At 43.8% G+C, this 23,851-nt stretch overlaps 1 protein-coding gene across 8 annotated transcripts in view; it reads left to right on the top strand.

The window, feature by feature from the left end:
- nav2a (neuron navigator 2a) overlaps nucleotides 1–23,851 on the top strand; it is a 440,534-nt gene that overhangs the window by 269,964 nt on the left and 146,719 nt on the right. The window lies entirely within an intron of this gene.

The raw sequence follows: 23,851 nt of genomic DNA, 5'->3' as shown, positions 1-23,851 counted from the left end.
GGCAAATGTCTGGCAGTTTTTTCTTGTTCTGAGGTTGCCAGTATGAACAGTGACCATAAAGAAGTCTGCTGTCCAGACAGTCCCACACTCCTAGATGAGGCAGTAGTGGAGTGAAAAGAGAATGTAAATTGGCATAAACCTGTTCCTTCAAAAATAAAAAGCTTCTGGCTACTGTCAAAGATGATTCTTTGGCTATAGCAGTTATTGGTGTCATAGAATAGCTTTCCCTGAAGACATGAAATGAAATGATTTGTATTGGCTAATAATATTGTAGATCCAATAAGTTTTTTTTCTTGAACAGTTGCTAAACATGACAACAGAAGATGTAGCTATCGGATACATAGAAACATAGAAACTAGGTGCAGAAGTAGGCCATTCGGCCCTTCGAGCCTGCACCACCATTCAATAAGATCATGGCTGATCATTCCCTCAGTGCCCCTTTCCTGCTTTCTCTCCATACTCCTTGATCCCCTTAGCTGTAAGGGCCATATCTAACTCCCTCTTGAATATATCCAATGAACTAGCATCAACAACACTCTGTGGCAGGGAATTCCACAGGTTAACAACTCTCTGAGTGAAGAAGTTTCTCCTCATCCCAGTCCTAAATGGCCTACCCCTTATCCTAAGACTATGTACCCTGGTTCTGGACTTCCCCAACATTGGAAACATTCTTCCCACATCTAACCTGTCCAGTTCCGTCAGAATCTTATACATTTCTATGAGATCCCCTCTCATCCTTCTAAACTCCAGTGAATAAAGGCCCAGTTGATCCAGTCTCTCCTCATATGATAGTCCAGCCATCCCTGGAATTAGTCTGGTGAACCTTCGCTGCACTTCCTCAATAGCAAGAACGTTCTTCCTCAGATTAAGAGACCAAAACTGAACACAGTATTCCAGGTGAGGCCTCACTAAGGCCCTGTACAACTGCAGTAAGACCTCTCTGCTCCTATACTCAAATCCCCTAGCTATGAAGGCCAACATACCATTTGCCTTCTTCACCGCCTGCTGTACCTGCATGCCAATCTTCAATGACTGATACTACTGACGATTTGCTATTAACCTAATGCTGCAATCAAAATTCATATAGATTTTACATCCCATCTCAGTAGAAAACAGTGATTATCGCTGCAATTTTTTTTTGTAATGGGGAAGGGAAGAAAGTTCTTATCTAAATAAATAGAACTCCAAAAAAAATGATTCACTGCAGCAGATCTCATTCAACTTTATATTGTTACTTTGTACATTTGTTTTCCTGTCTGTGCTTTGTTCTATTCAAGAAGTCTGATGTCACCTATTGTGAATCATCACTTCTTCATACAAATTTCCATGGATGTGTACAATAGAATACTTAATTATCATTATCTTCTGACGTGCACCTGTCAGGTACAAGTGTTGGCAAAATCACCACTAAACGGCAATTGCAGTCATCGCAAAAGTGCCTCCTTTGTTGTGGTTTTATTGCATTATAGTTCACCTTGAACGTTCCCTTGAAGAAACTGTATCCTGTTGAAGGGGAAGCACAGCTGTTGGCAGTTTATGTGCATATTGCCTGTTTTCACTGCCAAATTGAACATGACCATATTAGGAATGCACCGCAATGTAAACTTGCACCAATACAATTTTTCCAACGGCTCCTCTTCCAAACCTTTCAATGTGCTTGTGACCAAATGCCATCATCATGCTAGTGACATGTGGGGAGGGGGGAGGGAGTGAGCAAGGATGGGGGGAGGGCGGGTGATGAACAGTAACCTGCTTGAAAGGAAGAATAATAACCAGAAAAAAAGAATATCCGAGTGAGAGTCTGGGGCGACGTCTCCAGGGCGTTCATTAAAAAGTTGACACGATAATTAATAACCTATTCAGAGCAGCAAATGGAAGTCAAGTGAACACATCATCCGGCTCCAATTCTCCACCACAACTGATGACATTTCAAGAAGCCCACCTATTTGGTGTTGTAGACACCAGGTGCAGCCTCACGTGAGTAAGCATGCCGGTTCCATGCTGACACCGGCACAGTTTTAATTTTGAAGCATATATATTTTATCATTTAATGCAGTCAAACAGCACACCCCAGGAGAATGTTTTTGACAGCTTGCAAGCATTGCTGCTTTCAACTCCCTGCTGATGACCCACACGACAAGCAGCAGTTTTACGATCAAGAGGGTGAAACCTCAAAAATACAGAGCCTGTCATAAACTGGGTCTTGGTTTGATTCCAATTTGTGTTCCGACCCTGCAGTTGGGATTTTGGTATAACACTGTCTATTATACCATCTGTGAAAGGTTATACTATGTAAAATCTGAATGACATTAAAACAAAAGACTGGAGAAAAATGGTAGTATTTCTGAGTACCTGATTCCAATTTGTAATTTTTGTCAGTTTTATTGGCTTAAAGTCCTCTCCTGCTATTGCATAGCACAGGTCATGAGCTAGTATTTTGGAATGTGCTATTATTTTTCCATTTGCTGCACATAGACCTTCCATGTTGGACAAAACACAGTAATCCTCTTATTAGCCAACAATATTTGTGGTAATCCTTACCCTTATAATTCTTTATATTTTCCACTGTGTTTAAATGAATGCACTTTAGTAAACATTCTGTGCCATTCTAGTTTCCATAAATATTATGAATGTCTTAAGGTTTTCTTTTATCTGAAGGGCCTATCCCTAAACTCTAATGACAGTACTTTCAATTGACTAAAAAGGCTACAGATTGTGTGCTTCAAGTTTAACTTTTAAATCAAAGCTACTAATCAGAATAATACATTTTCTGCATTTTATATCCTCGTCAGTGAAGTGGTATCCAAGACATGGAATAAATTCCATGTCAATTAAGTGGTATTCCACAGATGGACTAATGTGTTCTGGCCAATCCTCAATCAATAAAACATTAAAAAAACAGATTATCTGGTCATTATCACATTGCTGTTTGTGGGAGCTTGCTGTGCGCAAATTCTCTGATGCTTTTCCCATATTACAACAGTGACTACACTCCAAAAGTACTTCATTGGCTGTAAAGTTCTTTGAGATGTCCGGTGGTCGTGAAAAGTGCTATTTAAATACAAGTCTTTTCTTTTTATCTTCATTCTCAGTGAACTGGTACTCTAGTCTTGGTGAGCAAACGGCCGCCTTAAGGCCACGTGCAGTCCCTGAGCGTCGGCAATCAGCTCCTCAAAGCCCAGGCAGCCCCAGACCGACTTCTTATTCTTATTTGCTGGTTTGGCCTGATGGAATTCGATGGGCACGGATATTTGGGAATGGCTTTTGTTGGTGCTGTTGCCTCACAGCAGGAAATATCCAATCTATGCAATAGGATTATTTTTTATTATATTTGCAAATACTGAACAGTTTTGTTTCTTTCCATCGATATAAGATTAAATGTAAGAGATTTAAAAAAGAGGGCAGGAAAAAGACCTTTACACACATAGTTGTGAGGCTGTGGATTTTACTTCCAGGGTTAATAGTTGAAGTAAAAATGATGTGAATGTTTAAGATTAGATTGGCTCGTTGATGAAGGAAAAGAGGTTATAAGAACATAAATCAGAACATAAGAATTAGGAACAGGAGTAGGCCATCTAGTCCCTCGAGCCTGCTCCGCCATTCGACAAGATCATGGCTGATCTGGCCGTGGACTCAGCTCCACTTACCTGCCCGCTCCCCATAACCCTTAATTCCTTATTGGTTAAAAATTTATCAATCTGTGATTTGAATACATTCAATGAGCTAGCCTCAACTGCTTCCTTGGGCAGAGAATTCCACAGATTCACAACCCTCTTGGAGAAGAAATTCTTTCTCAACTCGGTTTTAAATTGGCTCCCCTGTATTTTGAGGCTGTGCCCCCTAGTTCTAGTCTCCCCGACCAGTGGAAACAACCTCTCTGCCACTATCTTGTCTATCCCTTTCATTATTTTAAATGTTTCTATAAGATCACCCCTCATCCTTCTGAACTCCAACGAGTAAAGACCCAGTCTACTCAATCTATCATCATAAGGTAACCCCCTCATCTCCGGAATCAGCCTAGTGAATCGTCTCTGTACCCCCTCCAAAGCCAGTATATCCTTCCTTAAGTAAGGTGACCAAAACTGCACGCAGTACTCCAGGTGCAGCCTCACCAATACCCTGTACAGTTGCAGCAGGACCTCCCTGCTTTTGTACTCCATCCCTCTCGCAATGAAGGCCAACATTCCATTCGCCTTCCTGATTACCGGCTGCACCTGCAAACTAACTTTTTAGGTTACGTTTTAAAGTTTAATTTGTTTTAATTGCCGGTGCTTTTAGTGTCCCCTTCCCTTTTATAGGGGGCACCGGAGAAATTGTGATTTTAGTGCCCCAAAAAAAAAAAAAAAAAACCACAAAAAAAACACAAAAAAAAAAACCAAAAAAAGGACAAAAAGGGCCTTGTAAATGTCTGGTGTGTCACCCAGGTCGGGTGGCACAGTTTAATGTTTATGTTTTGCAGGTAGACTCTAAAAGAGTTTCATGCACAAGGACCCCAGGTCCCTCTGCACCGCAGCATGTTGTAATTTCTCCCCATTCAAATAATATTCCCTTTTACTGTTTTTTTTTTCCCAAGGTGGATGACCTCACATTTTCCGACATTGTATTCCATCTGCCAAACCTTAGCCCATTTGCTTAACCGATCTAAATCTCTTTGCAGCCTCTCTGTGTCCTCTGCACAACTCGCTTTCCCACTAATCTTTGTGTCATCTGCAAATGTTGTTACACTACACTCTGTCCCCTCTTCCAGGTCATCTATGCATATTTTAAACAGTTGTGGTCCCAGCACCGATCCCTGTGGCACACCACTAACCACCGATTTCCAACACGAAAAGGACCCATTTATCCCGACTCTCTGCTTTCTGTTAGCCAGCCAATTCTCGACCCATGCGAATACATTTCCTGACTCCGCGTCCCTTTATCTTCTGCAGTAACCTTTTGTGTGGCACCTTATCGAATGCCTTTTGGAAATCTAAATACACCACATCCATCGGTACACCTCGATCCACCATGCTCGTTATATCCTCAAAGAATTTAAGTAAATTAGTTAAACATGATTTCCCCTTCATGAATCCATGTTGCGTTTGCTTGATTGCACTATTCCTATCTAGATGTCCCGCTATTTCTCCCTTAATGATAGCTTCAAGCATTTTCCCCACTACAGATGTTAAACTAACCGGCCTATAGTTACCTGCCTTTTGTCTGCCCCCTTTTTTAAACAGAGGCGTTACATTAGCTGCTTTCCAATCTGCTAGTATCTCCCCAGAGTCCAGAGACTTTTGATAAATTATAACAAATGCATCTGCTATAACTTCCGCCATCTCTTTTAATACCCTGGGATGCATTTCATCAGGACCAGGGGACTTGTCTACCTTGAGTCCCATTAGCCTGTCCAGCACTACCCCGCTAGTGATAGTGATTATCTCAAGGTCCTCCCTTCCCACATTCCCGTGACCAGCAATTTTTGGCATGGTTTTTGTGTCTTCCACTGTGAAGACCGAAGCAAAATAATTGTTTTAAGGTCTCAGCCATTTCCACATTTCCCATTATTAAATTCCCCTTCTCATCTTCTAAGGGACCAACATTTACTTTAGTCACTCTTTTCCGTTTTATATATCGGTAAAAGCTTTTACTATCTGTTTTTATGTTTTGCGCAAGTTTACTTTCGTAATCTATCTTTCCTTTCTTTATTGCTTTCTTAGTCATTCTTTGCTGTCATTTAAAATTTTCCCAATCTTCTCGTTTCCCACTAAGCTTGGCCACCTTATACGCATTGGTTTTTAATTTGATACTCTCCTTTATTTCCTTGGTTATTCACGGCTGGTTATTCCTTCTCTTACCACCCTTCTTTTTCACTGGAATATATTTTTGTTTGAGCACTATGAAAGAGCTCCTTAAAAGTCCTCCACTGTTCCTCAATTGTGCCACCGTTTAGTCTGTGTTCCCAGTCTACTTTAGCCAACTCTGCCCTCATCCCACTGTAGTCCTCTTTGTTTAAGTATAGTACGCTCGTTTGAGACGCTACTTCCTCACCCTCAATCTGTATTACAAATTCAACCATACTGTGATCACTCATTCTGAGAGGATCTTTTACTAGGAGATTGTTTATTATTCCTGTATCAGTACAAAGGACCAGATCTAAGATCGCTTGCTCCCTTGTAGGTTCTGTAACATACTGTTCGAAGAAACAATCCTGTATGCATTCTATGAATTCCTCCTCAAGGCTACCCCTTGCGATTTGATTTGACCAATCGATATGTAGGTTAAAATCCCCCATGATTACTGCCGTTCCTTTTTCACATGCCTCCATTATTCCCTTGATTATTGTCCGCCCCACCGTGAAGTTATTATTTGGGGGCCTATAAACTACGCCCACCAGTGACTTTTTCCCCTTGCTATCTCTAATCTCCACCCACAATGATTCAACATTTTGTTCATTAGAGTCAATATCGTCTCTCACAATTCCCTGATATCATCCTTTATTAACAGAGCTACCCCACCTCCTTTCCCTTCTTGTCTATCTTTCCGAATTGTCAGATACCCCTGTATGTTTAATTCCCAGTCTTGGCCACCCTGCAACCACGTTTCTGTAATGGCCACCAAATCATACCCATTTGTAATGATTTGAAAGGATATGGGGACAGGGTGGATGGACGTGAATCGGACAATTTCTTCACGTGCAGGGTAAAGACCAACACGAGCTGGTTGGACCAAATGGCTTTTTCTGTATTGCAGGTTTTATGTATTTCTATATAAATCCTAATTAGGACATCAAAATCTATTTGTATCAGCAGCTTGAGGTATAAATACGTAATGGGAATATTTATTTAAGTTTTATGCAAGGGCCCCCAAGGTTCCATAGCATCAACCTATGTGGCCTACAAAGACAAAAGATCAGTCCACCATGGTGTATTGGATGACATTCTGTGCAATGTGATCTCATCAAATAATCAATATAGAGTGGACAGACTGTGACTTTTTCAGAAACAAAAGCTGAATGATTCCATTAACATCTGAAAGATAAGTAAGATGAATGAAATGATCCATAATCTGCCATTTACGCAAAATTGCACTTAAAAAGTTCATTTCTAGCCTTTTAAATGGAAACCAATTACTGTGTCTGATGGTCTCATCAAAGACCACATGATGATTTCCAATTTCTTTACTGAAACATCAAATCAAATTATTTCTGCAAAATATTACAGTATTTTAGCAGCAAAGGTAACACCCAATGTTCAGATCTTCCAATTCCTCTTTCTTTCACACACAACAAAAAAATAAACAGGTGTAAGTATTTTTTGTTTGGAGGATACTAAGTCGAAGTAAGCATGACAAATGCAGTTGAACTATGGTAATTTCCAGCAACAATTATTTTATGCTGCCTACATAATAGGATTATTTTTTTAACACTGAATAATTTTGTTTCTCTCCATTATCTTCCTTTCATTCCTGAGGTGACTTCACAGTCCTCTGGTACCTTGCCCAATGGTAATTCCTAATGGGTGATCCCGTTCAGCTGAATTGCAGTAGACTCTTCCTGCAAACAGAGTTGTGGGGAATCATAGCTGAACCTGATCCTGTCACCAGCCTCCCCAACACAAGAGCACTTTGTGGCAGAGTTCACTGGATAGTGATCAGGGTTATGAACCGATTGATGTTTTTTCCCCCTCCCTTCTTTAGTTAGCAACAATTGATTATATTCAACTATCAAGATAGGTGAAATGGAGCTGTCCTTCTCAACAACAACTTGTATTTATATAGCGCCTTTAACGTAGTACAACGTTCCAAGGAGCGCAATCAAACAAATGGAGACTGAGCAAATGAAGGAGACATTAGGACAGGTGACCAACAGCTTGGTCAAAGAGGTCGATTTGAAGGAGCGTTTCTAAAGGAGGTAGAGAGGCGGAGAGGTTTAGGGAAGGATTTCCAGAGCTTTGGGTCAAGCCATCTGAAGGCAGGACCACCAATGTTGGTGTGAAGGAAGCGGGGGTGGACAGGGAGTTCAGAGTTGACTGAACATGGTTTTTGGAGGGCTGTAGGAGATTACAAGGATAGGGAGGAACGAGGCCATGGAGGAATTTGAACATGAACAACACTGAGGCCAATTGTCATTTTCTTACTGCTATTCCAAAGATCAGTGAATTCAGTCCAGACCAGAGTTTGAATCCGGGATCAGTAATAGAGAGATTGGACTGGAAACTAAATTTCAATCAGATGAAAGGGACCAGATTGAATGATTGGAAAAATGGCATATCAGCTAGCAAGCCAACAGTTGACGATATTTCAATACGAGATGGATAAGGTACAGATTAAATACATTCCGTGGTAAAAACTGGTGTCAAAGGCTGGGATTTAGTGGATAAATAGAAACATAGAAAATAGGTGCAGGAGTAGGCCATTCGGCCCTTCTAGCCTGCACCACCATTCAATGAGTTCATGGCTGAACATGCAACTTCAGTACCCCATTCCTGCTTTCTCGCCATACCCCTTGATTCCCCCTAGTAGTAAGGACTTCATCTAACTCCTTTTTGAATATATTTAGTGAATTGGCCTCAACAACTTTCTGTGGTAGAGAATTCCACAGGTTCACCACTCTCTGGGTGAAGAAGTTTCTCCTCATCACGGTCCTAAATGGCTTACCCCTTATCCTTAGACTGTGTCCCCTGGTTCTGGACTTCCCCAACATTGGGAACATTCTTCCTGCATCTAACCTGTCTAACCCCGTCAGAATTTTAAACGTTTCTATGAGGTCCCCTCTCATTCTTCTGAACTCCAGTGAATACAAGCCCAGTTGATCCAGTCTTTCTTGATAGGTCAGTCCCGCCATCCCGGGAATCAGTCTGGTGAACCTTTGCTGCACTCCCTCAATAGCAAGAATGTCCTTCCTCAGGTTAGGGGACCAAAACTGTACACAATACTCCAGGTGTGGCCTCACCAAGGCCCTGTACAACTGTAGCAACACCTCCCTGCCCCTGTACTCAAATCCCCTCGCTATGAAGGCCAACATGCCATTTGCTTTCTTAACCGCTTGCTGTACCTGCATGCTAACATTCGATGACTGATGTACGATGACACCCAGGTCTCGTTGCACCTCCCCTTTTCCTAATCTGTCACCATTCAGATAATAGTCTGTCTCTCTGTTTTTACCACCAAAGTGGATAACCTCACATTTATCCACATTATACTTCATCTGCCATGCATTTGCCCACTCACCTAACCTATCCAAATCGTTCCGCAGCCTCATAGCATCCTCCTCGCAGCTCACACTGCCACCCAACTTAGTGTCATCCGCAAATTTGGAGATACTACATTTAATCCCCTCGTCTAAATCATTAATGTACAGTGTAAACAGCTGGGGCCCCAGCACAGAACCTTGCGGTACCCCACTAGTCACTGCCTGCCATTCTGAAAAGTCTCCATTTACTCCTACTCTTTGCTTCCTGTCTGACAACCAGTTCTCAATCCATGTCAGCACACTACCCCCAATCCCATGTGCTTTAACTTTGCACATTAATCTCTTGTGTGTGACCTTGTCGAAAGCCTTCTGAAAGTCCAAATATACCACATCAACTGGTTCTCCCTTGTCCACTCTACTGGAAACATCCTCAAAAAATTCCAGAAGATTTGTCAAGCATGATTTCCCTTTCACAAATCCATGCTGACTTGGACCTATCATGTCACCTCTTTCCAAATGCACTGCTATGACATCCTTAATAATTGATTCCATCATTTTACCCACTCCCGATGTCAGGCTGACTGGTCTATAATTCCCTGTTTTCTCTCCCTCCAATTTTAAAAAGTGGGGTTACATTGGCTACCCTCCACTCGATAGGAACTGATCCAGAGTCAATGGAATGTTGGAAAATGACTGTCAATGCATCCGCTATTTCCAAGGCCACCTCCTTAAGTACTCTGGGATACAGTCCATCAGGCCCTGGGGATTTATCGGCCTTCAATCCCATCAATTTCCCCAACACAATTTCCCGACTAATAAGGATTTCCCTCAGTTCCTACTCCTTACTCGACCCTCTGACCCCTTTTATATCCGGAAGGTTGTTTGTGTCCTCCTTAGTGAATACCGAACCAAAGTACTTGTTCAATTGGTCTGCCATTTCTTTGTTCCCAGTTATGACGTCCCCTGATTCTGACTGCAGGGGACCTACGTTTGTCTTTACTAACCTTTTTCTCTTTACATATCTATAGAAACTTTTGCAATCTGTCTTCATGTTCCCTGCAAGCTTCTTCTCGTACTCCATTTTCCCTGCCCTAATCAAACCTTTTGTCCTCCTCTGCTGAGTTCTAAATTTCTCCCAGTCCCCCGATTCGCTGCTATTTCTGGCCAATTTGTATGCCACTTCCTTGGCTTTAATACTATCCCTGATTTCCCTTGATAGCCACGGTTGAGCCACCTTCCCTTTTTTATTTTTACGCCAGACAGGAATGTACAATTGTTGTAGTTCATCCATGCGGTCTCTAAATGTCTGGCATTGCCCATCCACAGTCAACCCCTTCAGTATCATTCGCCAATCTATCCTAGCCAATTCACGTCTCATACCTTCAAAGTTACCCTTCTTTAAGTTCTGGACCATGGTCTCTGAATTAACTGTTTCATTCTCCATCCTAATGCAGAATTCCACCATATAATGGTCACTCTTCCCCAAGGGGCCTCGCACAACGAGATTGCTAATTAATCCTCTCTCATTACACAACACCCAGTCTAAGATGGCCTCCCCCCTAGTTGGTTCCTCGACATATTGGTCTAGAAAACCATCCCTTATGCACTCCAGGAAATCCTCCTCCACCGTATTGCTTCCAGTTTGGTTAGCCCAATCTATGTGCATATTAAAGTCACTCATTATAACTGCTGCACCCATTATAATGAGTTTCGAGTAAAAATGAGGTTTCGAAAGGAGGTATGTGATAAATATGGCCGAATATTATTGAAGATAACCGAGAAGTATATAAAGGATAGATGGAACAAACAAATGGATTAACGTAGGCTAAGAGAGTGTGAAAGAAGATGGATCATCAACATGAAGGGAAATATCAAAGGCTTTTATCGGCACTTAACACAATAGGGGGAGGGTGCACTGTATCACTGTGCAGAAGCTCGAGGCCCACAGCATGCTTAAGGTGACAAGTGCAGAGGAGGCTGGAAGTGTGTGAACAGTCTGTGCAGTAGGCTCATTAGGGCCTGACTTTGATGTCAATGAGGCGACTACCCTGAGCATCGCTGCAGCTGCAAAGTGTCCTTTTACAAAGCAGCTAAAGTGGGGAGAGTCCATTGTTTCAGGGGGAAAAAATGGTCACTCAACAGTACTTGTGCCTCATGCCTGAAAATGACCTGTGCATGATGAGCAGAAAACAATCCTTCAGAGATTGCTGGCATCCGACATTGTGGCACTGATACTTCTTCACCATTTGCAATACACCCAGAATACCGTAAAACTGTACAAATGAGTAATCTGGGAGTTCACACTGAGGTTAGTAACCAAGCTTCCTTATATTGTGGTAGCTTCACGTGTTGTACTGGCACCTGACAGCAAATGCAATGAGAAGTAGAGGATGGTTTTATATCAACTTAGTAATGGAACTAGATTATCTAATGTAACTATGATGCTAAATTCAAAATATAATAGCATTAATAGCTTTGACAAAGGATATAAAATCTGTAAATCAACGTTAATTGGAGGAGGCTATTTGTCCCACGTAGCTCATCCTTCCATATAAATCTATAGCATCTCACTGCCTTTTGATTGATTTAATAGATTTTTGCCTCCAGTACCCTACCTGGTATTAATCATTCTGCATAAAAAACATATATCCTGACACTGACACCAGTCCCTTTTAGTTCAAACCAAGTCCCATTGACCTACAATCAGAGTTCACCCTGAAATGGTACTCTGGATTAATCATTTCTTTTCTACTGTTATCAATAACAAACCGATTATCTGATCATTATCACATTACTATCTGATCATTATCACATTACTGTTTGATCTTAACCGAGACTCTGCCTTCGACACGAGTGTCCTCGACTCCATCCCGCAGCATGCTACCCGCTACCATCTCAGCAAAACCCCAGCCCTGCACAAGGTAGAAAAGGCCATCCGTCAGCTCAAGAACAACAAGGCATCAGGAGCAGATGGAATCCCCGCTGAGGCACTAAAGTATGACGGAGAAGCACTATTGGCACGAATACATGATCTCATCTCTGTTATCTGGAAGGAGGAGAGCATGCCAGGAGATCTCAGAGATGCCGTTATCGTGACCATCTTCAAAAAATGGGACAAGTCCGACTGCGGCAACTACAGAGGAATCGCCCTGCTGTCGGCCATTGGGAAAGTCATTGCAAGAATCCTCCTCAACCATCTTCTCCCTGTGGCTGAAGATCTCCTCCCAGAGTCACAATGCAGATTCCGCCCACGAAGGGGTACAACGGACATGATCGTCACTGCGCGACAACTACAAGGGAAATGCCGGGAACAGCATCAGCCCTTGAACAGGGCCATGTTAGACCTCACAAAGGCCTTTGACACTGTCAACCATGAAGGACGATGGAGCGCCCTGCTCAGTTCCGGCTGTCCCCAAATATTTGTCACCATCCTCCGCCTGCTCCACGACATGCAAGCCGCGATCCTGACCAACGGATTCACCACAGACCCAATCCACGTCTGGACCGGGGTCAAGCAGGGCTGCATCATCGCTCTTCTCGATCTTCCTCGCTGCAATGCTCCATCTCACTATCAACAAGCTCCCTGCTGGAGTGGAACTAAACTATAGAACCAATGGGAACCTCCAGGTTAGATCCAAGGTGGTTCCATCCTCTGTCATTGAACTACAGTACACGGACGATGCTTGCATCTGCGCACACTTGGAGGCCGAACTCCAAGCCATTGTCAACACCTTCACCGAGACATAGGAAAGCATGGCCTTACGCTAAACATCCGTAAGACAAAGGTCCTCCACCAATCTGACCCCACTACACAGCACTGCCCCACATTCATCAAAATCCACGGCTCGGCCTTGGACAACGTGGACCATTTTTCATACCTCGGGAGCCTGGAGAAGTACCACCAGGGCTGCCTCCGGAAGATCCTGCAAATCCACTAGGAGGATAGACGCACAAACATCAGTGTCCTCGCCCAGGCCAACATCCCGAGCATCAAAGCACTGACCACACTCGACCAACTCCATTGGGCAGGCCACATCATCCGCATGCCCGACACGAGACTCCCTAAGCAGGCGCTCTACTCGGCACTCCTACATGGCAAGCGAGCCCCAGGTGGGCAAAGGAAACGGTTCAAGGACACCCTCAAAGCTTCCTTGATAAAGTGTAACATCCCCACCGGCACCTGGGAATCCCTGGCGCAAGACCGCCCAAAGTGGAGGAAGAGCATCCGGGAGGGCGCTGAGCACTTCGAATCTTGTCACTGAGAGCATGCAGAAACCAAGCGCAGACAGCGGAAGGAGCATGCGGCAAACCAGAGTCCCCACCCACCCTTTCCTTCAACTACTGTCTGCCCACCTATGACAGAGACTGTAATTCCCGCATTGGACTGTTCAGTCACCTGAGAACTCACTTTGAGTGGAAGCAAGTCTTCCCATGATTTTGAGGGACAGCCTATGATGATGATTTGTGGGAGCTTGCAAGTGCAAATTGGCCTGCCGCATTTCCTACATTACAACAGTGACTACACTTCAAAAGTACTTCAGTGCTGAGGTTGTGAAAGGCGCTATATAAATGCAAGTCTTTTTTTTTATCATATCTCCATAGATTCCTGCCTCATTTACCACTTTCAAAGCTGAAAAATCCATATTTTTCTAACCATTCCTCAGAACTCAATTCTTCTGAGCAATCTCCTCTCCCGCCTTGTCTCCTCTTTCACCTCCTCCCCCCCCCCCCCCCCCGCCTCCATCTGCTCTTTCCCCCATCTCCTTGTCCACCTGTCTCCTCATCACCTCTGGTCCACCCATTTTTGCCTGTACCTGTTTCCTCATCTTCCTCTCATGTCCTCCTTCTCTGTTTGTCTGAGGCGGAACCTGCATGTATTGAATTTGTGCTGAGCTGCACGGAAAACTGGCCACAATAGCCTGTGTGAAGCTTGGGTTATATTGGCAGTCAAGCAGCATGGGAACTGCGGAAAAACAAAAATCCCAATCATGCCCTGATGTATTAATGCTGACAAACCCTTTGAGAGACGATTACAATCTCAGACAATTTGTGTGATAAATATTTAGTACCATGATGCTTGTAAGGTGCAAAGTATTTCCTTTGTTTCATAATAATGAAGTTTAGTGTAAATAACGTTTTCAGTACTGGCTTTCTAAGGATTTGGAAATGAGCTACATTTAAGCTGTAGCAGGCCATTCACAACAACAACTTGTATTTATATAGCGCCTTTAATGTAGTAAAGCATCCCAAAGGTGCTTCACAGGAGTATGATAAGACAAAAAAATTGGCACCGAGCCACATAAGGAGAAATTAGGGCAGATGACCAAAAGCTTGGTCAAAGAGGTAGGTTTTAAGGAGTGGCTTAAAGGAGGAAAGAGAGTTAGAGAGGCGGAGAGCTTCGGCAGGGAATTCTAGAGCTCAGGGCCTAAGCAACGGAAGGCACAGCCATCAGTGGTTGAGCGATATAAACAGTGATGCTCAATAGAGCAGAATTAGAGGAGTGCAGATATCTCGGGGTGGGGGGGGGGTGGCGGAGGGGGGTGTTTGTGGGACTGGAGGCCATTACAAAGATAGGGCGAGGTGAGACCACGGAGAGATTTGAAAACAAGGATGAGAACTTTGAAATCGAAGCATTGCTTAACCAGGAGCCAATGTAGGTCAGCGAGCACAGAGATGCGAGTTAGGACACGGGCAGCCGAGTTTTGGATGACCTCAAGTTTACATAGGGTAGAATGTGGGAGGCTAGCCAGGAGTGTGTTGGAATAGTTAGGGAGAGGGATGGAGTCAGTGGCTAGGGAATGGAGTTTGTAGCGGGGACTGAAAAAATGGCTTCGGTCTTACCAATATTTAATTGGAGAATATTTCTGCTCCGGACAAGCAGTCTGACAATTTCACCATCTGCATTACAACATATGGGGCCTAATACGTTTTAAAGACCTGATGCTAATATTGTTCATATGTATTCTATGTCTTGATAGTTGACTGGCATTTAAAAGGAGGTAGTCATTTAGCAGAGTTTAAGGAAATCTTAATTGAGTTAATCTAAGTTTATGTAACTGGATCAAAAATGGGTAGAATTGTTATCACTTATTGTTTTTCGTTGGCTGTAAAGCACTTTGAGACATCCGGTGTCGTAAAAGGCGCTATATAAATCCAAGTCTTTCTTTCTTTAAACCCTGGACTTTAGAATCTCCCTGCTGAAATTGGCAGCCTTTTGTAATTCAATTTGTGCCTTTTGTGTCATCCAAGCAGTGTTTGTTTTGTAGTTCCAATTGTTGGAGAACATCTAAAAACACTGCAGCAGTCCAATGCGCCATTTACATTCCAGTGGAAGCAATTCCTTAATATGAGGTGATTCCGTTTATACTGAAATCATCAGCAACACCGAAAGTGAGGTAGAGGACAGGTACTGAGTAATTGCTCCGAAGTATCATTCAGAAGATGGATATTCACTGCTGTTGCCGCTGAGCTAAAAAGAAAGATTTGCATTTCTATCGCGACTTTCATGACAACCGGACGTCTCAAAGCACTTTACAGCCAATGAAGCACTTTTGGAGTGTAGTCACTTTTGTAATGTAGGAAACGCGGCTGCCAATTTGCGCACAGCAAGCTCCCATAAACAGAAATGTGATAATCGAATAATCTGTTTTTAGTGATCTTGATTGAGCGATAAATATTGGCTAGTACACCGGGGATAACTCCCCTTCTCTTTTTAGAAATAGTGCCATGGGATCTTTTACGTCCACCTGGGAGAGCAGACAGGGCCTTGGTTTCATCCGAAAGACAGTGCAGCACTCCTTCAACACTGAACTAGAGTCTCAGCTGAGATTTTTGTGCTCAAGTCTCTGGCGTGGGACTTGAGCACAAAAACCCACAACTTTCTGACTCTAAGGCATGGATGCTGTCAACTGAGCCACGACTGACACCAGAGCTCAGCTATATGAAATACAGTCTCCAAAAAGCAAAGTTTAGCATCCTGCATGTTTTTCCGAATGATAAGTGTCTATGTGTATTTTGTATAACTAACCCTTCTTCAGTTAATCCATCAAGCCAATTTGCAGCGAAGATCCTGTACCACACCCTGCCCTGTTGTGTAACAGTGCTGCTTTGGCATTGATTCAGACACACGCCAGTATCCCACAGTAGCTCGCATATCAAATTCTCGCCATCAGGTTTCTGCCCCTACCACAGTACCAAAACTGCTCTTTTCAAATGACATCCTATGTTACGGTGACAAAAGTAAACTATCCCTCCTCGCCCTTCTCGCCCTGTCTGCTGCCTTTGACATGGTTGATCACACCATTCGGCTTCAACACCTCTCCACCATCATCCAGCTGGGTGGGACTGCACTCGCCTGGTTCCATTCTTATCTATCTAATCGTAGCCAGAAAATCACCTGCAATGGCTTCTCTTTCTGCTCCCGCAAGTATCTATTCTTGGCCCCATCCTATTTCTCATCTACATGCTGCCCCTCGGTGACATCATCCGAAAACACAGCGTCGGTATCCTCATGTACGCTGATGACACCCAGCTCTACCTCACCACCACCTCTCTCGACCCTCCATGGTCTCAAATTGTCAAACTGATTGTCCGACATCCAGTTCTGGATGAGCAGAAATTTCCTCCAACTAAATATTGGGCAGACCGAAGCCATTGTCTTCAGTCCCTGCACAAACTCTATTCTCAAAGCCACTGACTCCATGCCTCCCCCTGGCAACTGTCAGAGGCTGAACCAGACTCTTCACAACCTTGGTGTCATATTTGACCCCAAGATGAGCTTCCGAACACACATGCGTGTCATCATTAAGAACACCTATTTCCATCTCCATAACATAGTCCGACTTCTCCCAGCCTCAGCACATTCGCTGCTGAAACCTTCAACCATGTCTTTGTTATGTCTAAACTTGACTATTCCAACACACTCCTGGCCGGCCACCCACATTCAACCCTACGTAAACTTGAGGCCATCCAAAACTCTGCTACTCATGTCCTAACTCGCACCAGATTCCATTCTCCCATCACCCCTGTACTCGCTAACCTACATTGGCTCCCAGTTATGCAATGCGTCAATTTTAAAATTCTCATCCTGTTTTTCAAATCTCTCCATGTCCTCCGCACTCCCTATCTTTGTAATCTCCTCCAGCCCCACAACCCTCCGAGATATCTGCATTCCTCTAATTCTGGCCTCTTGAGCATCCTCAATTTTAATCGCTCCACCATTGGTGGCCGTGCTTTCAGCTGCCTGGGCCCTAAGCTCTGGAACTCCCTCCCTAAACCTCTCCACCTCTCTTTCCTCCTTTTAGATGCTCCTTAAAACCTCCATCTGTCTCCTTTATGGCTCGGTGTCAAATTTTGTTTTATAATGCTCCCATGAAATGCCTTGAGACGCTTTACTACATTAAAGGCGTTATATAAATACAAGTTGTTGTTATAGTCCTTTAAACTAAATTACTATTTTTTCAGTTGTAGCTGTAATTGCACAATCCAGTAATTATTGTATTAATTATACGCTCTTAAAAGCTTAGCTTGTAATGTTTCATCACCATAACAATTTATTTTCCATCCTGTCACACTGGGGCTCAATGTAGAACAAATCTACTTGTGATTTATTTCATCTGTGACCTTAAAAGGCAGTGATGTAGCCCCCTACTGGTTAGAATGAGAGCTACCAGTGGAGAGGGAGAGAGAGAGAGTCATTGATCAGGCTAAGGGAGGGAGAAAGAGCTCCATCCTTCACTCAGTATGTCAGCACTTCCTGGCGGCGCCCATAGCCACAGTGCACCCATCCCCAGCTCTCACTTTGCATATTTCCACCTCCTGGCTTGTGTTAGCTGTGTGCTTCACTGCCACTACATCAAAATCTTTTTAACGGCTGACCTGTTGCAAGCAGATACTGCGACCTCTGGCTTTCCCAGTGCTTTAGAGATTGATTCAGTTGGGTTTTAGATTTCTTCCCAGAGGAGTTTAAAATGCTCTTCCTCACATCCTCGCATGTAATCTGCCCTGTGCTCTGTGCTATTGAAGAAACGTCACTGGAACAACAGAGCTGCAAGTCCAATGAAAATGTGCACGATAGCCGTCGGTTCTAGTTATCAGCTTGCAGAGTTAAAACCGGCAGCCTTTTCTGTACCTGCCTGGTGAGCAGTGAAGTGGAGAAATGCTCTGGCCAAGGGTCGCGGGTCCGAGGTATAAACAGTTTTGTTGACTTTTTCCACTTTTCTACCAGAGTTTGTTTAGTCTTGGACTGCGGGAAGCTGAGCAGTGAATGAATTGTATTTGTTTGCCATGCCCTTTTTTTTTTGTGTAATGATTTAACAGAAGGTTTTGCCATTGGAATGTGAACTATGCCTTACACTGTTGTGACTCAAAACTTCTCATAGCATTAATAAATGGGCTGGCTGCAGGAACAAGTTTTGCTGACCCTGTCAGTTTGTTTCATTAGAGCAGTTATCAGATGACGGTTAATCTTGACGACAAGTTTTAATAATTTTGGTCGCTTGCTGGTAGTTGAAAATGTTGTAAAAACACAGTTGAATATTCCGCAGCGCTTTCTACCGGTGTTCTTTTTTAAATGTGCAACACAGACAATGCCGAATTCTTTCAGGCAATATATCTAATCAAACTCATTAAAACACTTCTAATAGTAACAACTTGCATTTATATAGTGCCTTTAATGTAGCAAATAAACAATATTAAACGTTAAAATAAATTCTGTGGAGAATTTACCACTTGTATAAATGGATAGAGTGCAAAGTGAACTTAAAGGGGAAAGTGGAAATGGTAGGATTTGTGCTAGATTTTCAAAGAACTAGTTTGTCTTGTACTCCATCTACCTTGCGACATTACAATAGTGACTGCACTTCAAAAATAATTCACTGGCTGTAACGTGCTTTGGGGTGCCTTGAGGTCGTGAAAGGCGCTATATAAATGCAAGCTCTTTCTTTCTGCTAAAACGAAATAAAGAAGGTGAGACCAATGTACCAGCAGCAGCTGATACCAGCGAAGAGTCTGAAAGCAGCTTAAACGCTTGTCTGTGGAGGCAGCAGTGTTTTGTTAGCTGCTGTGATCTGAGCCCGGTATAAATGTGCAATGTATATAACTGGGGTGCTTTGCACAGCAGCGAGAGCTATAAGTTTCAAACCTGTCTGTGCTAACAAACCAAATGCTAAGAGAAAATTACATGATTTGGAAGCAAAATATACTTCAAATACCAGACCAGATTGTGCTGAGTTTGGCTCCGAGAACCTCAGATCTGATATGTGTCTCTCAACCAAATTCAGCAAGACATCGTTTTTTGCATTTGAAATCTACTTAGTAAACTAAAATGTGCCACAGTGAAGGAAGGGTCAGCACTGATCCTCCTGGAGAGAACAAAGAAAATCCCACTGGTTTATGTCAAGCCTGCTGGCCTTTTGACTCTTGCCAGATACAAGTTCTACCAGACATTATAGCTTCTAGTTAATATGGGGATTGTTGGAAACCTTGTTTTGTTATAAATAGTCTTTGTGTGACTGAGTCCCGGGATGGCGGCATCAGTAACATGAGCAGGTAAGGCCTGATGTCCTTTTTTTCTGAGGCAGCTTTTATTGCTGTAGAGACTGTTGCCTGAGCCAGCTACACTACAGCATGATCTGTACCCTTTTTGTCCAGAGGATTTAATATGAGCTCAGGTTACATTCAGGGAGACAAGCTGTGAGAAAATGTAGCTGATACAATAATCCTCGAGCTTGGTGCTACTGTTCCCTGTGTATATTTTCACTTTGATTCCTTGTTATTTTAATGGTTCCTGAGTCAAATTAGTTTTTGTTTTTAATGAGGCTGACTTTTCAGAAGTTTCCACATTTGAATTTGTTCAAATGGCACTACCAAGCCATTTAAAGCTATTCCTGCTAAGTGTCACTAGATCATAGCAATTTACAGCACGGAAGGAGGCCATTTCGGCCCATCGTGTCCGCACCAGCCGACAAAGGGCTAGCCAGCCTAATCCCGCTTTCCAGCTCTTGGTCCGTGGCCTTGCAGGCCATGCCACTTCAAGTGCACATCCAAGTACTTTTTAAATGTGGTGAGGGTTTCTGCCTCTGCCACCCTTTCAGGCAGTGAGTTCCAGACTCCCACCACCCTCTGGGTGAAAATATTTCCCCTCAAATCTCCTCTGAACCTCCTACCAATTATTTTAAATCTGTGCCCCCTGATTGTTGATACAGAGCGTCTGAATCTGTTCACCTGTTCTGAGGTTTATGTGGAGGGCTTTGGGATGCCCTGATATTGTAAATATAAGTTTGTTCATTTGTTCTGTCTCTCTCTCAGGAACAGTGCAATCTGCCTTGTAAAGGCTGATTTTTTTTTTTTGCGGGGAGGGTGGGGACACCCATTTCTTGTTCAGGAGATGTAAAACCCTATCAATTACAATCTTGTACCTCCCCAGTCCGGCACCTTTGGGACATGACCGGTGCTGGACCAGAGAATTTTCCGAACTATGGGAGGTCAACTGGTGACAACACTGCTGACAATGACCTGGACGTGTTCTGCGCATGCGCTGCGCAGAAGCCTACTGTGCAGCATTTAGTCGTCCAGAAGACGAGAGAAGTGCCGGAGAGAGAAGCGGCGGGGCAGAGAGAGTCACAAGCCGCCGAGTCCCGAGCCTCCAACCGAGCCCCGAGCCTCCAACCGAGCCCTGAGCCTCCCGCTGAGCCGTGGCAATGGCAGGAGAGCAGCGGCGGGGGAGAGAGAGAGAGAGAGCCTGGGGCCAGGCCCAGCTTCGGCGCTTCAGTCAGCTGACTACCCTTCCCTTTCCTTGTCCGGCCTGCGCGGGACGCCACCCACGCTGGGACTGATGCCGGACCAGGGATGTTTCCGGACTAAAGAGTCCCAGACTGGAGATTGTATTAGTGTTTACTGAGTTATGACTGCAACCCTATAAAATTGATAGTTTTGTCATCTCTGATCCTGATGCCTGTTGGATGGTTCATGAGATTCCCAGCTCAATCAAGGAATGGAGAGTCATCTCCTCCGGAAAACATGGTTCCACAGTAACGGGGACAGGCACAGATACCACTGTACGAGTGATTGGATGCATATTATCCCCCTCCCAAGACAAGTGGCGCTGAAAGTTATGAATGTCAAAAACATTTTCTGGGTTGAAAAGAAAATGTAATTTAAAATAAATGAGAAAAATTGGGAATGTATATCGGTAATGCCAACCGATGTCCCAATTAGAATGCAAAGTAATGGACACCTTTAACGCCCCCTGCCCCTTTCTGCCATTTAGGTCATTGCAAATTTTCCATGAAGTATTTTCTAATTACACAAGCTAATGACGGTGAACATTTTTACCTTTTTTTTTATCTGTAGTCAGGGTGAATTTGTCCATTCCCTTGATGATATGGCCACTTCCCACTCTACAAAAAAAACACGATAACATAAAATGTAAACTTTCATACTTGTTACAGAGATTCGATTTCTTTTATGAAAGGGGACCCAGTCAGGAGACTCCCTTTATGAATTGAGCAGTGAAGGAGCAACATGTGGTTCTGACACACCCGATATATTTGCAAGCAATGTTACTTTTCAACATTTTCACCTCTGATGAACTATAATGCTGTTTATATAACTTGGCAAAGCATTTGAGCATGTTGTAATGATAAAAGACAGCCAGCATAACGTCTTGCTTGATATGTAAAAAGACAGTATGTGACTCATTGTCTGTGTGCTGTATTTTGCTTTAAGGATCCCATTGTCAAAAAGGTTTCTGTTTCTCTGTGAAGGCTCTCGAAGCACAAAAGCAAATTCAGCAGAAACAGAACACACTGTAGATCTGCAGTTGGCCAAGTAGGAACTGAATTCTCACAATAAAGAAACAGTGACAGGGTTGGGCTGGATAACTGAGCACCTGTAATGGAAATGAGAAAGCTCCAGGCTATGTGTGTGTGAATGTGGATGTGGTTAAAATGCTCATATGAAGGTACATGGAGTTTTACAGAAAGCACTTTTTAAAAAAAACTCTCCATCAAGTGGCTCAGTGTGAACAATAAGTATCCTCCCCATTCTTTCCATTTTTGGTACATGAAGATCTGATTAGGACATTGATTGCTGTTGACTTTGCAGGGATGAAATTTGCAGGGCTACAGGGAAAGGATGGGGCAGTGGGACTAGCTGAGGTGCTCTTGCAGAGAGCCGGCACGGGCTCGACGGGCCGAATGGCCTCCTTCCATGCTGTAACCGTTCTGTGATTCTATGATTTGAAACTTGGATTGCTACAATAATGACTGCAGGCAACTCTACTTGTATGCAAATCTGTTTGGAGTTAATCATGGTGAGGCCCTTGTTTGTTTTTTAACCAACTTGTACACCTTTAGCCAATTCATATTCAAATGTGATCGTAAAGATTCACCTTGTTCACCTCGGCCATACTTGTCGCAGGGAATTGCTAAACACTTCTCTGCCGAAATTAAAAGAAAGTCCAAGATTCCTCACCGAACACCCCTATGTCATGTCATGTCATGCTGATGGCTTGAAAAGAGCGGCCTATGTACTCATAACAGTACAGGTGCAGCGTCTAAAATCCAGAACCCTCAGGACCGAGGCCGTTCTGGATTCAGGGCTTTTCCGGACTTTAGGTTTGCTTTCTGACGTCACAAATCCGGAAACACCTGAGCCCAGGTTCGGGTATTTCCGGATTTTGTAACGTTAAAAATGGGGGGGGGTGGGGGTAATTCCCGCCGAGGAGCTGTTCAGGCCGTCTGGCTCCGCCGTGGATGTCGCCGGGTGGGGCCCCGCTGAGGAGTTGTTAGCGTCAGGCGAGGCCCCACCGAGGTGGTGTTCGGGTGGGCTGGCCCCGTTGAGGAGGTCATCGGGCGGGCCGGTGAGGAGGCAGCGGCGTTGAGACGAGCGAGGCGAGGCCCGAGGTCGGGCTGTGCTGAAACTTAGAACCATGGGGTAAGAAAGAAAGACTTGCATTTATATAGTGCCTTTCACAACTAACCATCGAACATCTCAAAGCGCTTTACAGCCAATGAAGTACTTTTTGAACTGTGTAATCACATTAGTAATGGAGGAAGCTTGGCAGACAATTTGCACACAAATAGCAATGTGATAATGACCAGTTATTGTATTTTATTGATGTTGATTGAGGGATAAATATTGGCCAGGACACCAGGGATAACTCCCCTGCTCTTCTACGAAATAGTGCCATGGAATCTTTTACATCCATTGAGAGAGCAGATGGGATCTCGGTTTAACGTCTCATCTGAAAGAAGGCACCTCTGACCATGCAGCATTCCCTTAGTACTGCACTGAAGTGTCAGCCTAGATTTTTGTGTTCGGGTCTCATTGGAACTTGAACCCACAACCCTCTGACTCTGAGGCGAGGGTGTTACCCGCTGAGGCACTGGTGATGGAGAGTGTAGGTTCAACGAGTCCTGCTTGGTTTCCAGTCTAACTTGTAGGAATGGGTAGGTGCCATGGAGAGCCAACTGCAAGAGAGAGGGAAATCACAGCAAGGCAGTCCTTAGCACCTCCCCGCAGTGGGCTACAGGGACACTGGGAGTAGGCTTCCTGCCCACCCACTGAGCAGTAAAGGCCAGGCTAGGGGAATAATTTAAAAGGAATAAAGAAAGACTTGCATTTATATAGCACCTTTCACGACCACCGGACATCTCAAAGGGCTTTACAGCCAATGAA

Source organism: Pristiophorus japonicus, chromosome 14 (genome assembly GCF_044704955.1).
Source record: "Pristiophorus japonicus isolate sPriJap1 chromosome 14, sPriJap1.hap1, whole genome shotgun sequence".
NCBI lineage: Eukaryota > Metazoa > Chordata > Chondrichthyes > Pristiophoridae > Pristiophorus > Pristiophorus japonicus.
The sequence above is the reverse complement of the archived record's forward strand: the minus strand, read 5'-3'. Positions and strand labels throughout refer to the sequence as shown.